The following is a 27206-nucleotide window of genomic DNA, read 5'->3' on the forward strand; positions in this document are numbered from 1 at the left end:
ACTCAAGCCTCTTTCTGTCCAGCCCAGTGTCCCTCCCAGGGCTCTCTGCATACCAGGCAAGAGGAAGCAGCTCTGTGTGTGATCTGGAAACATGCACAGTGGGATCTAACCTTGACTTTGCCAGTGTTCCCAGCGCCCACTCAGACACGTGCAGAATCTCTGCCACAGATGGGCTCTCATGGGACATAGGCGCCAGCAGAGGCTGTGTGCTGTGGAAGTCACAGGAACACGGGGAACCACCAGCGCGCGGTGCGGGTGCCAGGCTGGGAACGGGATGTGGGTGCTGCTCCAAGATGTTCTCCACAGTAGCAACGAGGGATCTTGGAGTTTCAAGGAGGAGAAAATAAAGGAAAAGAAGCAAACCCTTGCGTTTTCTTCTGTGGAGCTAATAGCAAGTGCACATGCGTAGAAACCTTGGCTAACAGTTTTCTTTTTTCTTATGCTTTTGTAAGGAATTTGCAGAGAAGAAGGAGTGGACGGTCAAGGATAGTAGCCAGACCCTTGGATGCATGAGGTGTACCATCAGGACAAAAGGCAGAGAATCACCTCATGAGAGGTCTGACATGCACACCCCGTTCCATGGTCTTACACTTCCAGGGAGGACGTGGAACTCACACACACACACAAACGCTCCTAGCTAACGTGCATTCCCAAGCTGAGTAGGAAAGAAACTTAAGTGGAGCACAGGCAGAAGCTGTCTAAATGCCTGGGCTGGAGAGAACACTGGGTCAAACACACCAGCAAGTCCCAAGGCAGTAGCTTGCTGTGGGGAATTCCAATCTATGCGCGTTTAGTATAAATGCAGAGTGACCTTTTCCTACCAAGCCTTGAGCTTGGAGTTGACTGCAGTTATTGAAAATCATTTTCAAAGGTCATTTGTAAAAAAAAAAAAATAGTAATAAAAAGTAATATGGATTTCAAGACACCTTCTATGCATGAAGACAGCTCAAGCCAAGCCTGTGAAGCTAGACCAAAGTAATGGTGGAGGGTGGGGAGCACGTTGGAGGATTGAGTTTGGAAAATGATTCAGGCCACACAGAAACCCATTTAATTGTCTTTCTTCATCCACTGGCAGGTCAGTAGTAGGAGAAACAGTGTATTGCTAAGCTATCTACCATGGCCGTGTGTAGATCAGTAGAGGGATATGCAATATTATGCTTATTAAGGAGTAGTGTGGGCCATATTCCTTCATTAGATTGGGGATCACATTACACTGACCAGGCTGTAAACATTCCCATGAGCAGAAGTCTGACTCTCATTCCAAGTGGTGACATTTACATTCAGCATGTCATCAGAGGTTTTCAAAGGGCTTTCAAACATGAAGTCACCAGAGCACAGTTGCATACATCACCTTAAAAATAAGTTTAAATGCAATGAAAAATAAACAAAAAACTTCGTGGGCTTAGAAAGAGAACAAAAATTGCCTTATGCTCATTAAAAATGCTAAATGAGTCCCCCTTTTTAGAAACGGGCAGGAGAATAGGTATGAGAAATGCTTTTATCCTTCTCAATGGCATTCTCTCTTCTCTGCTTTCCCCCCCTATGAAAGGTGATGTTTAATCTAGAAAATTGAATTTTTTGAATAAATAAAAATAAATTAATAACTATTTTATTGATTTTTGAAGTTAGCATACAAAGTAATAGGCTTTATTATAACATTCTCACACACATACGTGTCATTATACTTGCATGTAACTCCTCCCCTCTGCTCTCCATTGCTCAACTGCATATCTCTAGACCCTCACAGGAGCCCTTCCTGTTCACCCTGGCTTTCATGTCACACATATCCTGTTATCTTATCCCTCCCCACTCCTTTAAGATCTCTTTCTCTCGTATTACAATCCCATTTCTAGTTTCATGACCAATACACACACACACACACACACACACACACACACACACACACACTTTATTATTTATTTGCAAGGAAGGAGGAGAGGAGAGAAAAAGAGAATGAGAGTGAGGAAGCAAGCATGGGCTCCTGCTACTGCATAGGAACTCCACACACATGCGCCTCTTTGTGCATCTTGCTTTATGTAGGTCCGGGGGAATTAAACCAAAGCTAGCAGGTTTTGCAAGCAAGCACTTTAAAAACCAAACCATCTTTCCTGTCCCCTTCACACATTTTAAATTTGGTACTATATCCGAAACAAAACATGTGGCATTCATCATTTTTCTGAGTTCAGCTTATTTTGCTTAACAAGATAATTTCTAGTTTCACCTAAATTATTTAATTAGGAAATTCTCTCACAATGACTTTCTTTATAATCTTCCTGACTCTTTTTTCCTTTTCCTGATTTTTGTGTGTATATTTTTTTAATCATCTAAGTACCTTCTTTATGGACAATGATAATATTCACTTCTATGTTTTATTATGGCTGCAAAAGATGGCTTAGCAGTTAAGGCATTTTCTTGCAAAGTCAAATGACCCCAGTTCGATTCCCCAGGACCCACGTAAGCCAGTGCGCAAGGTGGTGCATGTATCTGGAGTTTTTCTGCAGTGGCTGGACACCCTGGTTTGCACATTCTCTCTCTCCCTTTCTCTGTCAAATAAATAAATAAATAAAATATATTTTAAAAGTAATTTAAATGTTTTATTATGATTCATTGAGGATTTGTATGTTTATTAAATACGAAATCAGAATGATTATGATTCTTTCATTCAGTGTTCCAACAATGGGCGTCTACTGTGTGCATTCTAGAACATTCTTAGACTGGAGGCAGCACAGATTAAAAATGACAGTTCCCCTGTTCCCAAAAGTGGTGGCCTGTTTTTGTTAATGAAAGAGAGAGATGACTACCACGTGAGAGTATGACAGCGGAGCAAACTCTGTGCTCAGAAGGATGCTTGGGTTCCACGATTGCTTCTAACACCAACCTCAAAGCCAGAGGCAAGAAACTTCATGTAAATCTTAGGTTCCTCAACTGGAAAATTAGAAAAATAATATTTGCCCTACCTACCTCACAGGGATGTAGAGAAAATAAAAGTAAAAACTTTATAAAACTGCCTCATAAATTTCACAGCGTTATGCAAATGCCCACACTAATGCTGGGTGAATGTGGGCTTCAGTGAGGTGGCGTTGGGCTCAACAGAGTGAGTCCTTGAAACAGGGACGAAGGTCATCGACAGTCATGACCTTCACCCGTTTGAATCTCCCAGGAGACCTGAGTGGCATGGCCTGCATCTATGGGTTTTGGTGGCGTTTTTAAGAATTGGGTTTGTTATGGTGAGGAGTGTCCTTTTGGATGTTACTCTTTTCTACTCCCACTTGGAAAATGTGTGTCCTAGTTTCTTATGTGAGTGTGAACATGGGTTTGTGACTAGTTTCCCTGTAAAACATGAACGCTTTGCACCTTTTATCTTCTTATTGACAACCCTGGAATCTTCTTTTTTTTTGCATTGTAAACTCAACATGTGTGCAATAGAATATACTGGAAAAGGCCAAAAAAGAGAAATGAGAACAATACTGCCAACAAGACAATCATTAGCACTTTATTTCCTCCTTTTTCCTTCTTATTTTTCATCTTTGGTTTAACGTAGTTTATTTTTAAATTATTTTTTCATTGTTTAATTTAATTTAATTTATTTACTCAAGAGAGAAAGGGGGAAAGGCAGAGAGAGAGAGAGAGAGAGAGAGAGAAAGAAAGAATGGATGCTCCAGGGCCTCTAGCCACTGCAAGTGAACTCCAGAAACATGCGCCCCTTGTGCATCCGGCTTATGCGACATGGGTCCTGGGGAATTGAATTGGGGACCTTAGTCTTCACAGGCGAACACTTTGACCACTAAGCCAATTCCCCAGCCCTTAATTCCTTTTTTTTTTTTTTTTTTTTGAGGCATGACTAATAGACTGGCCTTTTTAATGTGAGCGAGCAAGAGCATACGAGACAGAGAGAGAGAGAGAGAGAGAGAGAGAGAGAGAGAGAGAGAGAAGAGAATTGGCATGTCAAGTCTTCCATCTACTGTAATCAAACTCCAGAAGCATGCATCACCTTATGTGCATGTGTGACCTTGTGCACTTGCATCCCCTTGTGCATATGGCTTGTGTGGAATCTGAAGAGTCGAACATGAGTCCTTAGGCTTCACAGACAAGCACTTTAACACCTAAGCCATCCTTCCAGCCCTGGTTTTACATAGTTCTGATCAGAGTATATATCCAACATGATAGGCTACTCTTAGTTCCCTTATACTATCATAAAACAAGAAATATCTTCTATTTACACTTTCTGTCTCCTCCCTCATCATCTAGATCTCAAGATCTACAGCATCACCTTTGGGAGTTCCACTAGTCTGCTGCTTTGACTTGCAAGAGCTTCTCCTGAAGTCTCATGACACACTGTACTCCATTTCTCTTCTTCCTGCTTGAGTTAATTAAATTCTCCATATCTTCCATTTTACCATGAGGTACTTCAAGTAGGAACCATGTCTATTTGATTCTATATGCACGGAACCTACATTAGATTGTAGCAAACATTGTTCAATAAACACTCTTCAAAAACTACACGTCTTTATGGTATTGAGCCAATAAATTGAGTCAATAAAATCTCCTATCTCTGGTTCCATATTGCTGTTTCAAATGTACAATTACCACTGTTAACTAAAATTTTGTGGGCTAGAGAGATTGCTCAGTGGTTAAGGTAAAACCTAAGGATCCAGGTTTGAGTCCCCGGTACCCAAGTAAAGAGAGATGCAGTAGGTGCCACATGTATCTTGAGTTCATTTGCAGTGGCTAGAGAGCGGGCACACCCATTCTTTCTCCCTTTCTGTCTCTCTCAAATAAACAAATAAAATTTTTGTTTCATGTTTTTGTTGAAAGATTTTTGAGACAAAAGCTTTTAAGTCCTAGGACTGTGGCCTGTGTGTCTGTGGGCAGCATGTGTGGTGTGGTACGGGATGCATAGCTTATGTACGTGTGTGTAGGTATGTGCTTTCTGGGTGCACCCATTTGGAGTCCAGAGAAGAACGCTGGGCTTATCACTCTTTTGTGTTCTTTCCTTGAGAACCAGATTCTCACTGGAGCTTCTGCTTTTGGTCACACTGGATGACCAGAGAGCCTCAGCAGTTCTTTGGTTACTATCTATCACTGGGCTGGGATTACAGGTGTTTGTGGCCATGCCCAACTCCTATGTACATATTAGGGTGCAAACTCTGGCCATCTCATGGCCCCATGTTTGTGCCTCAAGTGTTCTTACCTGCTAAGCTATTCCTGATCCCCCTTTTATGACTTTTAACAGACATTGTTCTATTGCTTTAAAAGACGTGTTAGCAACCACATCACCTGTATATTCTATCCCCGAGTTTCTCAACTCTATTGAGGCACTGTTCTTCCTCGAAGTCTTCTATTTCCTTGTCTACCCTGTTAAGGTTGGCTGTCTAACCTCTGTACTTCTACGTAACCTTCCACCATAGGCTTATGATGATCTTTTAAAGTTATATATTTACTTGTCTTTCTTCTAGACAAGACTGTAAGTCAAGGAAAAGGATGAGTGCCTTTAGTTCTTACAATCCCTAATGCCGAGAAGTTTAACAGATTCTCAATATATTTTCATTGACTACAAGGAACTGGCACTTAATCCAACTATATAATAAAATTAACTCATGCATAAGGACATTGATGGCAATTATTATATGCCAAATAGAACCTGGGAGGACAGAGTCTACAGATTTAGTGGGATGCTTTACTACAGAAATCTTGACAGAATTAATGTTCAATACATGTTAAAATGTTCAGTTTTGCAAGGACTCATGCACTGGAGTCAGGAAGTCCCACAACACTGAAGTTTCCCTTCTCTATCCATCTGCCTTTGCACTACTTAATACATCACATTTCCTTCCTTTAAAAATTCCCAAGCTTTATCTCTTCAGCATGCAGATTCAATTACTAGTAGCACTGCCCAAGGCATGCCGTTGTATCAGTGCTAAATCTGTTAAAAAAGAAATTCCACATTTTCTAGAGCAAAAAAGATTTTATAATTTATAGCAGTTAATAATGAATATTTTACCAAGGGCAGAAAATGAGCGCAGTGGGAGGAAAAAGGTTATGGGTTATTTCATAGCAACCATTGGCCAAAACAGAAGGCTGAATATGTATGCCTTAAGCCCCAGTACAGGAGGGACATGTAAAACTTAAATGATTTTTAAGAACACATGCACAGTTTCGGTTCAAAATGGAGATCAATAGTCATCTGCATAGAAACAATGCTTAACAATATAAGAAGGTTTTATGATACTGATGTAAATGTAAGGAGTATCCTTAGTTTTCTCATTTTTACAATATTCTACAAACAGGTTGAAATATCGCATTTTTTACAAATTTTCCAAATTGAGACATGGAGGGGGGCGGGGATGAGGGAAAGGATGATACCAACATGTGCTGTTTACATACTCAGTATGTCCATAACTAATAAAAAAAAAATTGAGACATGGAGTGGGGAAATTAGAATTGTCTTCAAATTGAATTATATATGTTAAATGAAGGTCTTTGCCCTAAACATACTTACAAAGTATCAGTAAGAACCAATTAAAGGTTCTTTTTAAATATTTTTATTTTCTTATTAGAGAGAGAGAAAAAAAAGTGAGTGAGTATGAAGCATTTGGGCCTTTTTTTTTTTTTTTTTTTTTTTTTGCATCTGGCTTATGTGGGTGACTAAGGAATCAAACACCAGACCAACTTTTCAAGCAAATGTAAGGGTTCTTTTTTGGGCCCTAAACATAACCAAAGTTTTTCACATCTAAAAACCACTGTGTGTGAGTGTGTGTGTGTATTCTGGCTCAGAATCCATGTAGATCCTATGCTAACTGTGCAGGGTGAGATTTCCATGTTCATTCCATTCACAAAAAATAGCTGCTCATGTCTGGCATCAATCAGTGTGTGAATTCCTGACTTACTCAGTGGCAGCAAGTATTTACCAAGTGACATGTGGAGAAGAGCAGCATCAATCATCCCACTGCTACTAATTTCCATTGTAATGAGCCCTTGAAAGTGAACAGCAAGCTCCTTGTCCAGGAATACATGTGCCAGGCTGCTGGTGATCACCCATAAACACTAACTCATGTTCAAGCTCTCAGGTCTGGCATGCGGACTTTGAGATATGATTTCTGTGGTAATTATCCAGCACTGTTGTATGTGTGCAGGGCTTTGTAGTTAACAGAGACTTCGCTTACATAACCCCGCCAATCTAGCAGAAGCAGAGGTCTCACGATTCGCTTATTACTTCTACATGTATAGATCACTGTGATCATTTCTGACAAGGCCCCATCTTTGTCAGCAAATTCAGTGGGTTAAGTCAACTTATTAAATATCTGCTGAATTCAGTCCTTCATCCTGTCACAGCCCAAGATCCATTTTTATCAACTCTTTTTAATTTTTGTTTTTAATTATTTTTATTTATTTGAGAAAGAGAGAGAGAGAGAAAGAGAAAGAAAGAAAGAGTGAGAGAGAGGATGGCGTGTCAGGGCCTCTTGCCACTGCAGACAAACTCCAGACGTGTGTGCCACTTTGTGTGTCTGGCTTCACATGGGTGCTGGAGACTTGTACACAGGTCCTCAGGCTTTACAAGCAAGCACCTTTAACCACCGCATAATCTCTCCAGCTCCCCTAGTATTCTTTTGATTAGTTGCAACATGTAACTTGTTTTCTGTAGGCCAGCCTTCCATTTTCCAACCAATCTTTCACACAGAGCAAGAATGATCTTTAGCAAAGCAAATCTGTATTCTATTTTCTCTCCTTAACACCATTCCATGGCTCACGGCTGCCTTTAAAGTCAAGTACAAACTCCTACGCAGAATGAAGGAGCGCAACAAAGCTCTTTACCACCTGTTCCCTAGCCACAGCAGGATTCAGTCTCTGAACCTTGAAAAGATTATGGTGCCCAAATTCTTAGTTCCTTCACAGATATACAGTTAAGGCAACATTAATAAAGCATAAATTATAAACCATCTCTGTGCAATAGTTAAAGAGATTCTTTAGGGCTACAGAGATGGCTTAGCAGTTCAGGCATTTGCCTTAACAGGACCCACATGAACCAGATGCACAAGGTGGTGCATGCATCTGGAGTTTGTTTGCAGTGATTAGAGGTCCTGGCATGCCCATTCTCTTTCTCTCCCTCTCTCTCTCTTTCTCTCTCTCCATGTCTTTTTTTCTCTCTCTCAAATTAATTTAAAAAATTTAAAAAGTTGTTTAGATATCTTTCAATAAAAATTAGCCGGGAGTGGTGGCACATGCCTTTAATCCCAGCACTTGGGAGGCAGAGGTAGGAGGATCACCATGAGTTCAAGTGCATCCTGAGACTACATAGTGAATTCCAGGTCAGCCTGAGCTAAAGTAAGACCCTACCTCAAAAAATTAAACTTCTCTACTTTTTCATCGTTTTCTTCCATTGTGTTTTGCAGGCCCTCTGAAAATGTGTATCTCTACTCAGTAATGGGCTGGTCCAGAACTTTAGTTTCTCTTGCAAAAACTGTCACGAAAACAAAGCAGGAGCACTCACAAAATTCTCCACATGCTACTGAGTAACTCCCTCACTCACTGGCTTCAGGGCTCTCACATTTTAGAAGAAGCAATGGGAAAGAGGTACCAGGGCCTTTGAGAATATTCCAGTGTTTTCCTAAGCTTCTTGTGACATGTGTTTCAGTGGTCTTCAAGTCCTTAAAAAGCCTACTTTGTTCCATGAGTCCTTTCCCACCTCAAGTGTTTGTTCACTTACTAAAAAGTTATGGAATCCCATTTTCAATGGCAGCCTTTGAAATAGAAAGCTGCATAAAAGTCATTTATTCAAAAACTTTAGGGACATAGGTGAAGAGCTTGCTCCTCAAGCCTTTGGACGTGGGTTTGATCCCCAATACCCACATCAGAAATACTGGGCATGGTGGGATCCTCCTGTAATTCCAGCTGGGATGCAGAGACAGGAAGACCCTGGGGTTTTCTGACAAGCCATTCTTGTTTAGTTGGTGAGTTCCAGGCCAATGAAAGACATGGTTTCAAAATAAAGATTAAAAAAAAAAAAAAAGTAAAAAGGTGGTTGTTGTTCTTGAGGAAGACATTCAAAATTGTCCTCTGGCTTCCACACTCGGGCACACACACATGCATCTGTCTCTGTGGACACTTAACCACACATGCACATATACCCAAACCCACATGCGAACCCTCCCTACATCTAAACACACACAGAAGAACTGTGCTGGGCACCTTGTCTGCATACCTGTACTCTCGGGACCGGAAGGCCCTTGTCATGAGCTCTGCATGGATCGGCGGCAGAAACAGATAAGCAGAGCACAACTGGAGGAAAAGGTGGATGCTGTTGGTGAGGACATGGAGCAGGAGGGACTCCTACGCACCGGTGGAAATGCGTGATTCCTGTAAATGCTTCGGAAGACGCTTCGGGACTAGTAACCAAACCTGGCGGAGCCTATCCCCAAACCTAGACATCCCACTTCCAGTTGCCCGGCTCCTGAAAATGCATGCAGGTGTGGACCATGCCACTGAGCACAGTGCTATTTGTAACATGTCACTGGACACATCAAAGACCACGGTCTCACCACAGAGAATCTGGAAATGTCTGCTTTGGACTTGGTATGTTTCTTAGACAAACAAGCAATTGGGTCTATAAATATGGGATCTGGGAATATGGAAATTACACTTATGTTTGATTTAGATAAGAGAGTATAAAATGAGAAACCCTACCTCAAGAAAACAAAAACAAAAACAGGACAAAATGAGAAGACAAAATAGCATGTAGCTAACTCAACATCAAAAAGGATTTGAGAAGCTGGGCGTGATGGTGCACACCTTTAATCCCAACACTTGGGAGGCAGAGGTAAGAGGATGTCAGTTCGAGGCCACCCTGAGACTCCATAGTGAATTCCAGCTTGAGCTACAGAAAACCCTACCTCAAAATAAAATGAAATAAAATAAGATAAGATAAGACAAAATAAAATAAGAGCTGGAGAAAGTGCTTAGTGGTTAAAGCATTTGCCTACAAAGCCAAAGGATCCTGGTTCAATTCTCCAGGACTCACGTAAGCTAGATGCACAAGGGGCTGCATGCATCTTGAGTTTGTTTGCAGTGGCTGAAGTTCCCTGGTGCATACACTCTCTCTCTCTCTCTCTGCCTCTTTCTCTCTCAAATAAATTAAAAAAAATAAAAAGCACTGGAGGGCTGGAGAGATGGCTGAATGATTAAGGCACTTGCCTGAGAAGTCTAAGGACCCAGGTTCAACTCCACAGAACCCATGAAGGTCTGACATACAAGGTGGTACATGTGCATAGGGTGGAGTACACGTCTTGAATTCATTTCTCTTTCTCGCTTTTTCATTTAAAAAAAAAAATTAGAGCCAGGTGTGGTGGCACACACCTTTAAATCTAGCACTTGGGAGACAAAGGTTGGAGGATTGCCATGATTTTGAGGCCAGCCAGAGACTACACAGTGAATTCCAGGTCAGTCTGGGAGAGAGCAAGATGCTGCCTTGAAAGCCCCCACCAAAATAATAATAATAATAAAACCGCCACCACCACCAACAACAAAACAACCAAACATTGGGCATAGATGAGGAAGAATCAAGGAACCTGACAAGCTTCCGTCTGTGAAATAGGAGGTGGGATGCCATGGAATCAGGTGAAGGCCATTTCCTTTTGAGCAGGGGTGTTGACCAACTGTCTCAAACACTTCTAATAGCTGTGACAAAGACTGGAGACCAACGCTAAGAAGTGGACGCCGGTGACCTGAAACAGTCTTGTGAAGTGATGGAAACTGAAGTCCCTTTGGAAGGAGGGAGGCTGAAGTTGGGGTTGAAAGATGACTTGGTGAGCTTGTGTGCATGTCCGTGAGGGTGCTTCCAGAGAAGCCTGGCATGAGGGCCAGGACTGAAGGGAAAGGTCTGCCCGCAGTGTGGTCGGGTGCCATCCAATTGGTGGGGGGTGGATAAAACAGCAGTGGAAGAAGAGGGATGGTGACTCTGGCTCCTCCTTCTGCTGAGGGGTACGTTTCTCCCCTGACTACCTCTGGATTGACATCAGGCTGCAGGGTCTTTGGTCCATCGTTGCTGGCCTTTGAACCATCCACCTTCCGGGAATTCTGTGGCCTTTGGCCTCCAGATGTTGGCTGCTTCACCGCTGTTCCTACTTGTGAGGCATCCGGCTTCTTGGCTGAGGGCCTCCTCTGCTCTGAAGATGGCTCCAGGCCTGGGGTGACGTTCTTCAAGCCTCTGCGATTATGTGAGCAAATTCACCTCCCAGACTCTCTCACGTAGACGTGACGATCTACTATGAACATCCATTTGTGTTCTCCTAGCTCTGATTCTTTGGACAGCCTGAGATCACACGGATGGGGTTTTAGAAGGAATGGACAAGAAAGTCTTTTCTGAAGAGAGCTGCGGCAAAGGGCAGGGCTGTGAGGGAAACCGGGCTTGAGAGGGAACACGGGGGGTGTCAGGAAGAACAGGCCGGTACGAGGGGAGAAGTAACAGCATTCCTCACTTGTCTTTTCAGCTCTTGCTGCATTCCTGTGTTTGGAGGGCTCCCAGGATCCCATACTCAAGGTTCTCTTACTTTCCCAGGATGCACCATGACAGGGATCCGGGCATGAAGCTTTGTGGCCAGAGGAGCAGGCCATGCTGGATCTCATCCAGAAACGATAGTGGCAGGAGCCTGGACAGACAATATTTGAGAGGAGGAAAGTGTTTTCTTTTTTATCCTTTAATATATATATTTTTAATTTTTTTAAATTTATTTATTTGAGAGTGACAGACACAGAGAGAAAGACAGATAGAGGGAGAGAGAGAGAATGGGCGCGCCAGGGCCTCCAGCCTCTGCAAACGAACTCCAGACGCGTGCGCCCCCTTGTGCATCTGGCTAACGTGGGACCTGGGGAACCAAGCCTCGAACCGGGGTCCTTAGGCTTCACAGGCAAGCGCTTAACCACTAAGCCATCTCTCCAGCCCTCTTTTTTATCCTTTAAAGGATTATGTAGATTATGTAATTTAGGGTAAGGGTTGAGTGTCCTAATGACATTTCTGAGCCCAGCACAATTTCAGACACAAACAACTTATAAGGGGGAAAGGTGGCTGGCTCATGGTTTTGGGGGCTTCAGGCCATGGTTGGTCACCACCATTGCTCTATTGTCGCAGAGCACTTCATAGAGGGGACATGGAGAAGGACAGTGAGAGACAGAGGGAAGGGGGACAGGGTGCCAGTATTCTGTCCATGGACATGTCTCTAGTTATCTAACTTCCTCCCACTAGCCTCACTGCCTAAAGGTTCCACCCTAATGGTGTCATAAGCTGTGGCCTTTAACACATAAGCCTTTGTGGAACCTTTAACATTTGAATGATAGTAACTAACTGTTTTTACTTACTTGATTGATCAATTACTGTAAAGAAATTCAACTCGGTGGGTAATTATGCTGTTATTGTTTATTAATCCTTACTTAGCCTTAGAGGGAGAGAACTCAAAGCAAGATTGTTTGAAATTCTTGTTCTGATAAAGCCACAGAAATGGCTGGAGAGCTGGCCCAGCGGTTAAGGCGCTTGCCTGCAAAACCTAATGAGCCAGGTTTGATTCCCTAGCACCCGTGTAAAGCCAGGTGCCCAGTGGTGCATGGGTCTGACGTTCATTTACAGCGGCTGGAGGCCCTGTTGTGCCAACTCTCTCTCCCTCCTTCTCTCTCTGCTTTCAAATAATTAAAGTACAAAAGAAAAGGAAAAAAAAAAACCTATTTATTTCTTTATTTGAAAGACAGAGAGAGAGAGAGAGAGACAGAGGAAGAGGCAGAGAGAAAGAGAGAGTGGGCATGCCAGGGCCTCCAGCCACTGTAAATGAACTCCACATGTGTGCTCCCCCTTGTGCATCTGGCTTACATGGGTCTTGGGGAATCGAACTGGGGTCCTTAGGTTTCACAGGCAAATGCCTTAACTGCTATGCCATTTCCCTAGCCCCCAAATAAATAAATTTTGAAAAAATAAATTTTAAACAGAAAATACAAATGACCATTTTCCTCCTCTAAGTAATGTAATGTCACTAAGCCAGCACAAATAGTTTTACTTGTGAAGAATAAAGAAATAAGCAGCCTTGAATTTGAAGTATACATTTCTACTTATTTATCTTGCAAATCCACTCACTCAAGTTCCCGTAAGTATGCACTTGGAAGATCTTTTAGTTAAATGAGGTTTTCCTTACGTTATAACCTGTAAGCAGGCATACTAAACATAGCTTGAGTGTTTACATGCATTACATACCTTCAAACGACTCACTAGGAAGTTTTCTGGAGCCAGGTGTGGGAGTGCACATCTGCAGTCCCAACCCCAGCATTCGGAAGGGAGATGAGTCAGAACAAATTGGGATCTTGCAGCCAGCCTGGGAGCGTGCACGATGAGAATCTGCCTTCAAGTCATTGCCAGCTCTTCTCCTTCTTCTTAAGAACTCTTCCTATTAGGCATGATACTTATAATGTGACCTACTTGTCAAAACCACCGTAAGGATTTCTTTTCTTCTTACTACCTAATCTCATTTCATGGACCTCATGATATGGAATTAGATGAGGGCTTATTACATATTATTGACATCTCTCCACATGGCTCAGCTACATGTAAAGGGATTGTCTCACCAACTTGCATCGCAGGATACAGCGATGAGTCCCAGGAAACAGGCAGATTGATGAGAAAACTTTCCTGGTGTGCATCTGAAACATCTTCTAGAGGCTCTGGTGTTGAGGGCTTGGTTCTCAGCATACTAGTGTTCAGATTAGTGTGCATGGATGTGAATGGATCTCACAGGTCTCTGATCTCATGAGTGAATTAATCTGCTTTGGATTCACAAGTTAATGACCTTTAGGGAGGTGGTTGAAACTTCAGGGCACAGTCCTAGTTGGAAATATGCCCACACAGGATGTGTGCCCCTCTCTCATTCTTTATCTTTCCCCTCCCTCTCCATTCCTTCCTGATCTCCTCCTTGCAGGCCACCATGTGGTGGTGAGCAGTGTTGTTGCTGCAGGTTCCCAGGGGGAATGTTCTGCCTCACTCTAGACCCAGAAACCATGGCATCCATTGATCGTGCACTGGAACCTCTGAAACTGTGAGCCAATATAAACCTTTTATATGTCACTTTGATTTTCTCAGGTGTTTTGTCACAGCTGACTGAAGCAATCACTGACATCCTTGTAACCTGCTCCCCACTCCAGTATTATAATCATCCAACAGCACGCATCATTAGTCCCCAGGTGCTAATCATTCTCCCCCTATGTTAGCACTTCACCATGTTCCCTAACAACAACAACAAAAAGCACTGTGTTCTGTGCCTGGTAACAAGACCCCACCAATATTTTTCTGGCTTATTGCAAATTTGTGACACACTTTTCTAGGTAGGATCAGGAGATGACCAGCTCATAGATACTTCCTGCCACCGATTTTCTCCATAAGCTGCACAGTTCTGTGTCATAGATTGCAGCCATAAATTCTGAAAAAAATCATTATTTTTTTTAAGTTTCCACTCTACTTTGGCGATTATTTAATAACTTAAATTCTGCTACCAGGAGCACAAGTTTTAGTAGCTGTGGCAATCACTTACTGGGTTTGAAAACCTCCATCCCATTCTGAGGAGTAAATTCCTTTCTCTGTAATCTCAGAGTCTGGTACTGGGTTAACACAAAACACATATGCAAAAAACAAAAACAAAACAAAAATCTATTGAATACACAAGGAAAATAAGAGATGAAACTGTGAACTTAAGAATTAAAAGAAACCTTATGGCATGGTTCATTGTTAATTTAACTGGACTTATCAGCAGGGAAACAAGGTTTTGGCCATGTTTGTTGACAATGTTTCCAGAAAGGTTTAACTGCCGAGGGAAGATGCACCCAGAATGCGGGTGGTACTGTACCATACTTAGGCTGGGGTCTTGGACTGAATGAGCACCAGCCTTCATCTCTCTCTGCTTTCTGAGTGAGGATACAGTGTGACTGGCTACCTCATGCTCCTGCCTCTGCCCCCCAACCTTGCTATTATGGATAGTGTTTCCCCAATCTACAACCTTAGCCTTCTGAGGGGAATGGTGAGTATTTTGTTTACAGCAATGAGAATCAGTTACTACCAATACACCCTGCATGATCATTATATCTGAATATTTTTTTTCATTCATGTCAGATTGGAAGTAACTGCTCATCAAAGGTAGAATCCTGTTGTGCCCAGGGAAGGCCTTTTCATGGCCACACTTTCCCCCTAGTGGAACAGTGAGGGAGAAGGTCCATCATATTAATGGGGCTTTCTTTGCAGATTTGGCCATTTTTTCAGTACCAGTTGCTGCCATGAATCACTCTGGCTATCATTGCATTTGGAAAAAAAGAACTTAGAACAGCCTTTCACATGGGATAATATAATAAAAATCAGTTTAAACTAGGATGGACAAGCTTCCTTGTGGGGGAAAAGATATAACTGATCACAGTCAAGAGACTGAGCAAGACGCTTTGAAAATGCTTACACCACATGCCCAGCAGAACGGGGTTTGCTTACACGTCAGAGCTAACTGTCAATTTATGGCTCTGAAACACAGAATTAGTAATAGATATGAGTAGAACAATTTATTGAAACCATTTTATTGCTTTTTTACTTTTTAATAAAAATACTGTTTGCCTTTTTGATTCATAAGAAACTATCGTATCCAAAATATTCAACCTTGGATTTTAAAAAATCAATTCTGGCAGGATTTAGCCCATAACACAATAACTTATTTCCAAAGCCAATATCACCACTGACTCAATGTATTCAGAAAAGTTGTGCTCCAGCATGATATTAGATTTCCAGTCTGCATCACCCAAACTGACTTTACGGGCTCTGATAAAATGTGTTTCCAAAAGCAATTAAATGTTTCATAAGATCAAATTCAACATTTCATTTTAAATTTAAGTAGAACAAATAATTTTAGAAGCTTATGTAAAGAAACATTTGAAGTTGAAGGAAGGAGCAGGATTTCATTGTGTTATCGCTTTTCTATATCTTGAGAAAGTTATTGCTTTCAGTGTTGCTTCCTAAAGCATAACCAATTAGGTAGAAATTTACCTTTCATTCACAGATTTAATAAGCAATATAATTTATAAAATCTGCCAGAATTAGTAATAAGTAAAGTTAAGTATGTTGCGAGAATTAAAATAAAATTTCCAAAGAAGCCATGTGTCCCTTAATGGTGATGATAGCTCTGAGAAGAATATTGTTGACTAGGTCACTGAGTGAACCTTATAGAGTGAGTTTGTACAAGCTAACAGCTCTGTTTTTACTACGTGATAGAACCTCGTGGAATCACATCGTATCTGTGGTTATGTGGCACAGGACCGCACTAATAATTTAATGAGGACACTGTAATGATGCAAAGCTACTCATGTAGTCAATAGTCATGAAATATTGCTTGAAATAGTAGCAAACACCTCACCATGAGAAAACAGCACAGTGAACTGAAGCAGAGACTGAAGTTGATGGTTACTCATGTACTCCGGGACAGTATGCTGTCACTCAGAGACCTAGGCGGTCATCCCATTGTTTATTTATCTGTGTAGTGAGCATGTGTGTATGTTTCTTTCTTTCTTTCCTGGAACTCACTCTGTAACCCTAACAGGCTTTAGACTCAAGACAGTCCTCTTCTCTGGGATTTCTAAGTGCTCTGATGAAAGGCCTTAGCCAACAAACCCAACAATATGTATGTCTATGTGTGTGTGGGCACATGTGTGCATGGGCATGTGGTGGCCAGGGACTAACGTTGTATGTCTCCCTCAATCGCTCTCTATCTTAATTGATTTATTTACTTATTTATTTTTGAGGTCGAGTTTCACTTTAGTCCAGGCTAACCTTGAATTCACTATGCCGTCTCAGGGTGGCTTCGCACTTACCATGATCCTCCTACCTCTGCCTCCCAAGTGCTGGCATTAAAGGCGTGTGCCGCCACGCCCAGCTTCTCTAGCTTATTTTTGAGAAAGAGTCACTTGCTAAACCCGGAGATCATCAATTTGGCCACACTAGCTAGCAAGTGAGCTCTAGGGAATTTCCTGTAGCCACCTCCCCAGTGCTGAGATTGTAGGCTCATACCACCATGCCTGGCATTTACATGGGTGCTGAGGAACTGAATCGGTCATGAGGCTGGGGTGGCAAAAGCCCTTTACCCACTTTGCCTCCTGCCCCACCCACAGTGAGCTCCCACTGCAGGACCCAGGCTGTTTCCAAACTTGTCTGTCCAGTCAGCCAAGCTTGCTGGTTTCACCTCAGACCTCTCAGTTCTCGAAGCACAACTGCTCTGTCCCTAGTTTTCTTGGGCAGAACTGTGGGTCGCTGGGCCCCTGCGGCCTTAGCAACCTCAGCACGACACAATCATCCTATAGACATATAGTTGTCTTTCCCAAAACTCAGGAACAGCTGGGTAGCAGAGATATTTATTTACTCAAGGAGGGACTTTTCAAGTTTTTAGTCCAAGTGTACCTCCTTGCTTTCAGAGAACTCAAATGCAGAGAAACTCAAATAACCTATTAACTTACATATTAAATCAAAATTAATTTATTGCATGAATGATTTTTACCTGGAGACAAAGAAATGAAGAAACCTTAGCCTAGGGAATGCAGCCTAGAAAAAGTCTTAAAACCTGTTTCATCATGCAGCCCTCAGAATGATCATCATTTATTAGTCTGTTATCTACCTACCTACCTCTCACCTACTTATTATCTGTGTATCTGTGTATCACTTATATAGTATCTATCCATCTATTTATCTATCTATCTACCTATGTATCTATCTATCTATCACCATACATCTATCCTATCTTATCATCTACCTATAATCTATCACTTACTCCTTTTTTATTATTGATTACCTATGCGTCTATCACCTAGCATGAAGGCAACTATCTGCCAATCAGCCATCACAGACAAAGCTGTAGAATATTTTCATCTTGTACAATTTATGTCAACCTCAATCTAGAGATTTAAAAAAAAAAATTTTTTTTTTTTGAGGTAGGATTTCACTCTAGTCCAGGCTGACCTGGAATTCACTGTGTAGTCTCAGGGTGGCCTTGAACTCACAACAATCCTCCTCAGTGCTGGGATTAAAGGTGTGTGCCACCATGCCTAGCTAAAACTTTTTATATTTTTATTTTTTTTTTAAGAGTGTTGGACAGTTGACTCAGTGTTTAAAGGTGCTTGCTGGTCTTGGAAGGAATAAGTGGATAAAATGCCAGACTGATCCTGGGTGTAGACACGACATTTAGTAGGTTCAGAGGAGGAGGAAGAGGAAGACATCCCCTTGGGAGGGAGGCTGCCTCGGCTGTTCACACTTCACAGGTGTGGGGGATGGGCTTAGATGTTGCCCAATAATCTCATGTAATTAAAGCTCTAGCAAGACCAATATGAAGATATTTGTTTTGTAAATCATATTTTTAATGCTTTCTTGGGAGTTCTTTTCCTTTCTCACCATTATGACAAACCGAGATTTGCATGTGGGACTAGCTGGAATGAGAACAAAGGTCCTGTGACTTAACGAGGTTGGAGGCCAACTGGCCTGTTTTTAACTTTGGCTTGCAGAGACTTCATGGAGCTTGGCATTAAAAAACATTATAAAACTAGAAACTGTCTTTGTGCTGCCCCACACTTTCTCACAGACCTCACAATACATGGTAGGAGAGCAGCAGGGGTGGCCACAGTTCCCCTGGGACAGAACTCAGTGATCCCAGCTTCTCTTTCAGAAAAGACCTACTTTGTGTTGGAAGTACAGAGACCCTGAAGCATCAATGGAAGGAAGGGAGGATCCACATTCTCCTCCTCCAGGAATCAAAGACCTGGAGATCGAGAATTTATCTCAACACAGGTAATCTCAAGGTTATTCTTGCAAGACGGAGTGGGGTGGGGGGAGAGGGGGGAAGAAAGGTCATTCTAGGCAGAGGGAGCAGTGTGGAAAGAAAAAGGTATAGTGTTGAGAGATCTGTACTCAGGCAAGAATAGACAGAGCTTTGCAAATTATACTATGAATATTGCCCCTGGGGAAGGATAAACTTTTTCAAAAACATGCCCTCTTGAGATTGACAAAGGAAAAAGCACATGATTTGGGGAGATGAATTTTGAAAAAAAAGAAAGTGCCCCTTCTTTCAGGCTAGTTCAATCCTGGATGAATCCCAGAGCTGGAGAGACATGTTCCCATTTGCCCTGCAGTGAATAGGCTGCGGAACTTTGCCTGAAGGCCTGGACCACCCTTGACGCTGTAAAATCTGTCCCTCATTTGGATGATGGTAGTAGCCTTGTTATTTCTTTGCAAGCTGCCCTCTAAAGTCTGCTGGGTGATCTTTCTAAGACCCAGCTTTCATTTTCCTGCTTTTTCTATGACCATAGTGTGATCCTTAAACCTATCAAGTGCATCCAAAATTCCTTTCTTTTATTAATAAATGTTTGCGAGCACTTGTTTGTCAATGGTGTAGTAATTATTAATTAACCTTCCTGCGCACACACATACCCTTTGAACTTCACAGCTGCCCCCCAAGGAGAATCAGGGAGGCTTGGGTTTCTTTTCTGTCAATAGGATGCAGGGGCAGCAGTGGCGGGACTGTTCGGCATCTAGGCCTCTGTGGTGGAGCCCTCTGCCTCTGCCGTGGGAACCCGTCTACGGCACATCCTAAGCTTGGGAAAACATTTGGTTCCCACTGAAATAGCATCACTTTCACCCCACTGTAAGTCAGGGTTGTATGATCTTAATGTAACAGCATATGAAAAAAGTAAGTGTGAGGTCAGGACAAAATGGAGGCAGCAGGAGGGTAACAGAGGTAAGGAGGAGGGTCATCCACATTCTTCAAGACACTGCCCAGCCATTATCCCTGCCCTGCCCAACAAGGCCCCAGGTCAACGTTTGTTTACTGGCCCCTTATCTCTCACCGGGTCACTTCTGGTCTCACCCTATGGCTAATGTCAAGAACAAAGAAATTCCTTCCCTTCCTCTCCTTCCCCCCAACTGAAGACCTGTATATAGGACACTCTCTGTGATCTCAAAGCTGACTGCTCTGCTCTTGAGTCAGTCCTGGAAGCTTGTGTTCCCTCATGCCCCCCCCCCCCAATAAAAACTTCCATCTTTGCCTCAGAGCTGTCTCTGTGGTCTTGGTCACTCCTGAACCTTACAATAAGTGTATTGTACTCCTAGCAGGGCTAAGAAACGCATGGGGGCTGGGAAGATGGTTCAGTGCTTGCCACATAAACATAAATTTGCATTCCCAGTGGCCATGTGAATGCAAGCGGTCATGACAGCCTGCCTGTAATCCCAACACGTGGGAGGTAGAAATGGGAACCTTGCGGTAAATTGAGTAGCTGGACTGGCTGAATTGGCAAGCTCTAGTTCCAAGTGACAGATTCTGCCCCAGCAAATAAACTGGAGAGTAACTGAGGAAGGCATCTGATATCAACCTGGCCTCCACACACATACGTGCATGCATGCACACACATGCAAGTACCTCACACACACATGCACATGCCAAATGAAAAGAAATGATGCAACATTAAAGTCGTGACTGTGTAAGCACATACGCAAATGGGAAGTTGACTCTGGATATCTTGTGATCATTGATATACCTTTAAGTAAGTAAAATAACATTATCCTAAAAATAATTGTGAAACAATGTTTGGATGGGATCTTATCTTTAAAGTACCATTCGTGGCCTGTGTGAATAACCCATCTATTTAAAGTGGGGGGGGGGCAGAGTAGGGGACTCCCAGTGGCTCATTGAATTCAAAGCTCTAGAGTGATGTGCACAATAATTATCCTAATCAATTTCCTACCAGAAAAAAAAAAAAAAAAAAAAAAAACCTGATGGTGTGTTGGCTTTCCTGTGGCCACATAGTGAGTCAGAGGAACAAGGCATCAAATTCCTGATTCCCAGTCCCAGACCACGGTCTCATTATTCCAGAAGCCCAGGGTCTGTGCTCCTGGGAGGGTGGCCCACAGCTCACAAACTGGGTCGCTCGCTGGAGTGCACTGAGGTTTTCTTTGTTTCAATTTACAGGAAGAAATGATGGGTATGGACCTGCTAAATTGTACTTGCAATTATTTTCTTAATTATAACTGCAGGGTAATTTCCGCAGATGGGGTGCATAATATAGGAAGATTCCCCCCATGCATTAAGGAATAGGGCAATTGAAGGTCTCCCCTCTTTGCTAGAAGGCATTACTAAGATATTGGATATCCTGTCAATATGACACTTCACAGTTTTATGTAGTTTACAATTTCTTCACGTGACAACCAAAAGAAATGGTGGATTTGGGAAATAAGTCAATTTAAATCATTGCTGGATATCACAGGCAAAAACAAACCTTTTCCTATACCTCTCACTTTTCAATGTGTTTTCAAAGCCATATGTATATGAGATATATATATATATATATTTCATGCCATATATATATATATATATATATATATATATGTGTGTGTGTGTGTGTGTGTGTGTGTGTGTGTGTGTGTGTGTGTATTTTTCTGGTTGTCTGTTCCCTTTAAGATACTATCAGGTATGAGTGTGTCATTTGTTCTAATTTTTCATCACATTTACTTTGTTGCTGTGAGAAACTATTCTCTTCTTGTCCAGATAACACATTGTCTATACCCATCACAGACCCTAGAAACATGTTTTATTGATTTCTTATAGAAATATGAACATGAGTGTTTAAAAAACCCAGCAAAACAAAACAATAGAACAACTCCCAAATCCCAAACCCACAAATCCACCTCCCCCTAACAAAAACAAAACAACAACAACAACAACAACAAAAAACAAACCAAGCAGCAGGAATAAAAGGGCAACCCGGAACTCAACAGCAGAGCTAACGGTAGTACGGGGGACAGAACCACATTCGATCTGGTGTTCCTGTCACTGGTAGAAGGCAGAGGGACAGACAGAAATTTTGGTACCAAAATTGTATCAATAGAACCTGGTCATTCTTCTCTAACCAACTTGGCACCAAAAGAAATATTCCACTGGGAGATCCTTGAATGCTTCCTGCTTTGCAAAGACATAAGCCACTAATTTGTTTTATTTCACAAAATATTGTTTTTAGCAATGCTGATTTTATAGCCCTAAGTGCCCCCTAGTGACAAGGTCTAATTTCAAAATGTCTTTCTCTGTGATTTTTTTTTTTTTTTCCCTAGCCATTTCCTTTTCCTAGTACAATTGTGGCCTTTTCAGGGACAATCTAATTTATAATCAATTTATTTCAATTAGACAGAGAGGAAAGTTTCTTCAGTGGATCTATGGCATTGTAACAACAAATTAATGTTTTTCTTTGTAGATTAGATTATAAGTAGAGAAATCTATAGTCTCTTATTAGAAGAGCAGGGTTTCCCCAGTTGCAGTACCACACAACAACCTGTTTGAAAATATGATTAAATATGTTCCCCTCCTCTGTGCTTAAGTTGCATTAGAAGGCAAATTTCAGAAATGGTTTCTTTTTATTCAGGTTGTGATTATGAAATCGTAATGCACAGCGCAGTTATGAAAAATGGTCCCTTACTCTAGAATTCTTTTCCAGTTATTACTTTTCACGATTTCCTCATTTGTTATAAATTTAGTCTAATACTTATGAAGGAAAACAACAAAATGACAAATACTTAGTTTTCAATGCTGACTTAGTAACATCTGTGATTTGGGAAATATGTAAGTTCTTTAAACCCCACTTTTCAATCTTTAACAAGAGTAACTATATAATGGAAATAGCAATAAAAGATCAAAGTTCTTAGTATCTTGTTGGTGTAAATTAAGGGCTAAAAAATAATAGTAAATAAGATGTATAGCTCAATATCTGTGTGTTTTCTTCTTTATAATTATTTGTTCGAAGCCTAGTGTAGTGGTGCATAGATGCAATCCCAGTTCTTGGGGAAAAACTGAGGCAGGAGAATTGTGAGTTTCAGTTCATCCTATGCTACATAGTAAGTTTCAGGCTAACCTAGGCTACATACCAAGACTTTATGAGGAAAAATTAAATCCAGTAATTTGGCAGAAACAATTTTACTCTAGTGAATCAGTCATAGTGACTTTCGCTTCGACCATGGCCCCTGTTTACTTCTAATCAATGTTATTTTAGATTCATCTGTTTTTTTTTTTTGGTTTATTTTTATTTATTTATTTGAGAGAGACAGAGAAAGAGGGAGAGAGAGAGAGAATGGGCGTGCCAGGGCTTCTAGCCACTGTAGACGAATTCCAGATGCCTGTGTCCCCTTGTGCATCTGGCTAACGTGGGTCCTGGGGAATCGAGCCTCGAACCGGGGTCCTTAGGCTTCACAGGCAAGCACTTAACCGCTAAGCCATCTCTCCAGCCCTCATTTGGTTTTTTTCAATGCTTCATTTATTTATTTGCAAGCAGAGAGATATAGAGAGAAGAGAGACAGACACCTAGAGAATGGTGTGCCAAGGCATCTAGCCACTGCAAATAAACTCCAGATGCACGCACCACTTTGTGTATCTGACGTTACATGGGTACTTGGGAGTTGAAGTCAGGTCATCAGGCTTTGCAGGCAAGTACCTTAACTATTGAGCCATCTCTCCAGCCCTAGATTCATCTTGGAACCCAAGAGCTCAAGAGTTTTAACTGGACTATTCAACAAATTCAATTGTATCCATTCCATTTAGTCAATTGACTATGGATGAGAAAGACAAATGGAAGATCTCACAAATTATCTTTCTATGCCTTTCATAGCTTTAATGATTGTTGAATGGCTCCTTGTTTCATGCTAGAGGAAATGAAGGCATGGGGGAAGTGAGGTTCCATCAGTTGGTGTCACAGAGGAAGGGTAGCCCCAGCCAGGGATATCAAAATCTCCCAGGGGATGGTTTTTAGCATGAGACCCCAAAGGTTAGAACAGCTCTGCCCTGGAGCCACTAGGAAGTGTGTTAAATTCTTTGCCCACACCCGGCATGGAAAGGAGATAAGGGACCATTAGGTTAGTTGCAGATCCCAAATAAGAACCCAGGTCTATCGTTCATGTGGGATTGCCTCAGTTTCTTTGTTTGGAATTGGCGGTTTCGGATGTTTGTGATTTTCCTTACTTTTACTCTTTTGTTCCATTTCCTACTTACAGGGCTATAAAAAAAAAAAAGAAACTGATAAGCATGAAATTAAAAAAGAGAACAGGGCTGGAGAGATGGCTTAGCGGTTAAGCGCTTGCCTGTGAAGCCTAAGGACCCCGGTTCGAGGCTCGGTTCCCCAGGTCCCACGTTAGCCAGATGCACAAGGGGGCGCATGCGTCTGGAGTTCGTTTGCAGAGGTTGGAAGCCCTGGCGCGCCCATTCTCTCTCTCTCCCTCTATCTGTCTTTCTCTCTGTGTCTGTCGCTCTCAAATAAATAAATAAATAAAATTTAAAAAAAAGTAAATAAAAAAGAGAACAATATGCAATTGGCATGTGCTTTCTGATGTAATCTGAATTAGTAGAAAGGTCTTAACCAGTGCAGGGGAGAAAGAGGTTAGTCATATCAGGTTTATTACATTTTCTTTTTTAGTCAGTCCTTACTGATGAGCCTGTTTTGAGTGATTGCTAACGTTGATGCCTTAGGCCTAGCAGGTAGTCTGCAATAGTAATAAGTCCTACATAACGAGGTAAGACTCCAGTTCTCATGGACTTTAGGTCACTCAGCTCCTTCACAATGTGGGCATCCTAGTAGCAGCTTAGGACTGAGTTCACAATGGCTTTCCCTGACATGTCAACCTTTACTGTCATGTTCCGTTTGTGTAGTCACCGAGTTTTCATTTACTTGCTTTCAAGTATGGCTGAAAAATGTAGAGCTCTCATGGTTTCTTAGTGCGTGTCATTAACAGCTGTAATTATTTTTAACACTCATTTTCCATCTCCTGCTGCAAATTTGCTCTTTGATCTGAACATGACTGTTCCCTCCCCCATTCCAGATTCAAATAGTTTTGTCTTCCTGGGACTGCTGCAAATTAAAAACAAACAAACAAACAAACAAACAACAACAACAACAACAACATAAAACTTGCTTTGGGCTTGAGAGATGGCACAGTGCTTGGCGCACTTGCCTGCAAATCCTAACGACCCACGTTCAATTCCCCAGTACCTACGTAAAACCAGATGTCTGCATCCTGAGTTTGTTTGCCCATTTTCCCCCTCTCTCTTTCTATCTCACTCTGCTTGCAAATCATTAAATAAAATTATGTGTGTGTGTGTGTGTGTTGTTTCTGTGGCTCTGGCATGTCAAACTACACAGAACAATTCAATCCCTCTCAACAGGATCCAGCCAGAGCTAACAAGATTATACTAGGTGAGCAGCATTGCTAACAGGAGCTGGTGAGCTTGCCATGACAATAGCAATTGTAGCCTGGACAGAGGGCACAGTGTGTGTGTGTGTGTATGCACGTGTGCATGCATTTAAAAATGAAGGAGAATTATTTGTGGATATTTTCCATTAGTTAAAACAGGAGCATGTAATGGAGCTAGATGAACAAATGTCCAAATGAGTCTTTGGCAATACATTACCAGCTGATGTCTGCAACCTTTATGTTTAACCCATTTGACCACAGCACAGGGTTCCGGAGGCCACGGTTGGGGCTGCTTTGCTTTGTTCGGCGAGGACTCCTGTGCCTCCTAACCACAATCCCTTCCCTGTGTAACTCGTCAGCTGCAGAAGAGCTAGCAGGAAGGGGTGTGGCCACGCGAGGAAGCCCACCATTATGATGGCAAATTTAAATCAGGAATAAATCTCAACATTGATTTGTTTTTGAGACTTAGTAACTTCATACAACCAGGTGATTTACAAGCAGGGATATAAAAAAAAATTGAACTGTGGATAGAAGAATCTAAATTGGGAAATTAATTATGCAAAGGAGTCATTCTTCTCATTCCCAACTAAAATAGAGCAGAGAGAACATAGGAAAAATGCTTGGGGCACAGACATCAGTTCTGAGAATGGTCCTGCAGGGCAAACCTAATGAAACAGCCTGCCATGACTAGCTTAACCTAGTAACTGACTAGGAAACTGCTCGTGGTTAATTTCAAACTATCTTTTACTAATGGCCTCACCTCCTTGTCAAGTGAAGCCATGCAATTTCTGCAAAGTGCCCATCACCTTCCTTTGAAAATAACCCCCGGAGGCGTTTCCCTTTGTCAATAATACCTCTGACTTTTTTTTGTTCTTTGCACATACCAGACACTTCTGGTCTGTGACTATAATAATAAGTTCTGTGTTTCCCAAATAAAACATTTTGTACTCAGAGATTTGGCTCTCTATTTTTATTTAATGTTGAAACTAGAATTAAAAACATGTTTAAAGGGCTGGAGAGATGGCTTAGTAGTTAAGGTGCTTGCCTGCGAAGCCTAAGGACTCAGGTTCCATTCCCTAGTACCCCACGTAAGCCAGATGCACAAACTGGTGCTTGCATTTGGAGTTTGTTTGCAAGGGCTGGAGGCCTGGTGCACCCATTTTCTCTCTCTCTCTTTTTCTCTGTCTCTCTATTTCTCCAATAAAATAAAATAAAATAAAATAAAATAAAATAAAATAAAATAAAATAAAATAAAATAAAAAATTTGAAAAAACATGCTTAAAATAAGACTGAATAAAATGAGTTACATCAAAATCTATACTGGAAGCAGTGAATACAAATTTCTTGCTTTTGACCACACCTGTCAGAAGGAAAGTGGGGTCCAACAGAATGCATGAACTCATTCAATGTAGAGAGAGAGACCCAAGAACTGTGGGTGTTGAAATCTACTACCCTTTTGTGGGTATCTAAATGACTGGAATAAAGTCCCTCCATTGCTCAGGGAGAACAACAGGATATACCAACTGCTCTGCATATCCTTGATGTGGTTTGCCAGTCTCTCAGGCCTTCTTCGTAGTTAGAAGGAAAAGAAAGGAAAAGCTTAAGAACTGGGGACCAACTGTTTCTACTTTTCACAGTTTTCCATACAAGTTGGCAAACTTAAATAAAATAAATTTGAAGTGGCTGGAAAGAACATTTTAGAAGATAGAAAAAAAATATTTGAGGGCTGGAGAGATGGCTTAGCTGTTAAGCACTCACCTGTGAAGCCTAAGAACCCCAGTTCAAGGCTCAATTCCCCAGGATCCATGTAAGCCAGATGCACAAGGGGGCGCACACATCTGGAGTTCGTTTGCAGTGGCTGGAGGCCCTGGTGCACTCATTCTCTCTCTTTCTGCCTCTTTCTCTGTCTGTCGCTCTCAAATAAAGAAGTAAAAATAAACAAAAATTTTTTTTA

At 41.8% G+C, this 27206-nt stretch overlaps 1 protein-coding gene and 1 long non-coding RNA gene across 2 annotated transcripts in view; one reads left to right on the top strand and one right to left on the bottom strand.

Moving 5' to 3' along the window:
- Chst9 (carbohydrate sulfotransferase 9) overlaps window positions 1-27206 on the bottom strand; it is a 297984-nt gene that overhangs the window by 68100 nt on the left and 202678 nt on the right. The gene's annotated exons all lie outside the window — the stretch shown is intronic.
- Window positions 18619-19419, top strand: LOC123455092. Its single transcript, XR_006633675.1, has 2 exons — window positions 18619-18823; window positions 19105-19419. It is a non-coding gene; the product is annotated as an uncharacterized LOC123455092 (long non-coding RNA).

This window comes from Jaculus jaculus, chromosome 15 (assembly GCF_020740685.1).
Source record: "Jaculus jaculus isolate mJacJac1 chromosome 15, mJacJac1.mat.Y.cur, whole genome shotgun sequence".
NCBI lineage: Eukaryota > Metazoa > Chordata > Mammalia > Rodentia > Dipodidae > Jaculus > Jaculus jaculus.